The sequence below is a fragment of the Sitodiplosis mosellana genome, unplaced genomic scaffold (genome assembly GCF_009176505.1).
Source record: "Sitodiplosis mosellana isolate CC-2019 unplaced genomic scaffold, AAFC_SMos_1.0 Smas_scaffold_4423, whole genome shotgun sequence".
Taxonomy (NCBI): domain Eukaryota; kingdom Metazoa; phylum Arthropoda; class Insecta; order Diptera; family Cecidomyiidae; genus Sitodiplosis; species Sitodiplosis mosellana.
In genome coordinates this window covers 753-3,049 of record NW_022599665.1, presented here as the reverse complement: position 1 = coordinate 3,049, position 2,297 = coordinate 753, and the positions used below count along the sequence as shown (strand labels likewise).

General features: G+C 35.6%; 1 long non-coding RNA gene across 1 annotated transcript; it reads left to right on the top strand.

Moving 5' to 3' along the window:
- LOC129572203 (uncharacterized) lies at positions 1 to 1,795 on the top strand. Its single transcript, XR_008688406.1, has 2 exons — positions 1 to 96; positions 227 to 1,795. It is a non-coding gene; the product is annotated as an uncharacterized LOC129572203 (long non-coding RNA).
- Positions 1,796 to 2,297: the final 502 nt, after the last annotated feature.

The window sequence follows — 2,297 nt, the reverse complement described above, 5'->3', positions numbered from 1 at the left end:
GGCTATCCCGATCATGTGGGATAGTTGCGTTGAAGCAAGTTGACTCCCCATCTGGTTGATGTTAACTGCGCAGGAGTACTCTAGTGGGTCGTTTAGGTAAGCATTATTCGATTTTGCAAAGAGTTTTTTTTTCTTCTGGAAGTGTTGTATAACGCTCTATTAATGCTACCAGTTGACATAAAATTGGCTTCTCTTTAAATTTATGCTATTCATTCTTCTTTTTCAGATTAGCTGAACACCCTAAAGTACACATTGGAATAATAAGATTCATTAGAATTACGCATTATCATTGCTGCGATTTCTTTTTCAAACTGTAAAAGTGGGGCCTTTTTTTCTATTGAAATGAGTTATTTTCTTCCACGTTTTCCGATTTTAAGTAAACATCTATGGTCGTATGCATTTCGGTTTAAAAAAAAGTCACACATTTTGTAATGAAAACGGAGAAGTGTGCCATGATTATCTTATATTTTTGGGATATTTCGGTTTGTGTTTTATTTCTTGATCACAGTGTGTGCTGCATATTTTTCTTGAAATTATCAACCAAATATCACCTCACAGGACGTCGTATGGACTTTTTTTTACCTTGGATTTGAGCGGATTTTCCTAGAATCTCGCGCTGTTTATTGCAAAATCTTCATCATTCGCACAGGATACCAGTGGCGGTATTCTGGAACACAATCCGCAAAAAAAGCGGAATTATTCCGAGCGATCAATTGTATTTTGGAAGGCGGTATCCGAACGTTGTATATGGATTTGTCTCTTTTTCATTAATTCGTTCGAAAAGATAATTCCGATTTTGGCTATGCAATTTGCCAACGATTTGAACATTAACATTAGGGAAAACAAACTGTAACGAATTCAACGGAATATCGACTTTGCCGTATTTTTGTATGAAGTCACCAATGCGGAACCGACCATTTTGTACGACATCTCCAACGAAGTTTCAACTGGAATGAAGGGCATGCTAAGAGATCGCTATCGTGACTTGTTGACAAAGATGAAAAAGTATCTCAAGATTGAAACAGAAAGTACCCTCGATGACATCAGAGAGTTTTATGTGCATCAAGTTGAGAAGAACATCATCGATATTGGTCTATTGAATGGAAAAATGACGATTGCACTGACCAAATTCAACGACGTCCACTCAGAAGAGTTGAAAGAATGCGCAAAGAAAATATTTAATGTGGCATCTGATTTGAATATTGGCATAACGACGAAGAAATCAAATGATCTATTGCAACACATTGAATTTGTCGATTTCCTATGCAACATCACCAATACCAATTCAACGGTTTTCTTTGACGTCACGAATGTATTGGCCAATCTGACACTTCGAAGACTCACGCACATGGTATATGTTTTTAATTGATTTACACGACGAGTCATCAAAATATGAGGTGCAAACTAGCGCAACCACATATGACGTATCGCAGCTTATGAGCGAATGTGTTGTTGGCGAAAATGATTTAGTCGATGTTAAAAGTATTAGCTTAAAAGAATATTGCGAACAGGTTGGCTTAGAGAGTGGCAAATGTGAAACGGGTTCTAAATAGTATAGGGAAATTTGTGCTCGGAACATATTCGGATTTGTTGGGCAATTTGAATGCAATTGAAGAAACGAGAAAAGCGATTAAAAATGTCGAAGGTCAATCACCACCCATTTGGACAAATATTATAATTTCGGTGGCATTATCTGAAACAAACGTCTCATCAATTGATAAATTACTTTGAATAATAGCACCATTTTTGTATAATTCATTTTAAAATAAAGAAAAACTTTTTGAGAAAATGAAAATTTTGTGTCGATTTCTTTCATATTCAATTTATTTTTTCAGCGTAATTTTTTTTAAAGTTGTCCAAAGATTCCTTCAAAGAGTATTCCTATATCCTAGTTGATCGTAATGTTTCCTGGATTCAGAACCATCGAAAAGCACTGAAGACCAAATATTGAAAGATGATCAATAGTAATATATACGACACTATGCTAAACTTTGCTAAAATAATAACATAAGCAAACGGATAAGGCAAATACTTCGAAAGTTATTTCATTGGTCCACATCTTTCGAACAGATAAGAGACTAAAAGCTTGGTTGTTGCGGACATCTTCTGCACCAGCATTTATCATTTTCGCAATAGCCGTTTTTACATCCGTGTACTTCGCATCCAGCACTACAGACCCAGTCCCAGCATATGCGTGGCTCGATAAATGGCAGTTCTATAAAATTGAAAGTAAAATAAATATAAAAGTGTGTATCGTTAAATGTATCGTTCATTTTCTATGTTGATTACTTTTTCCC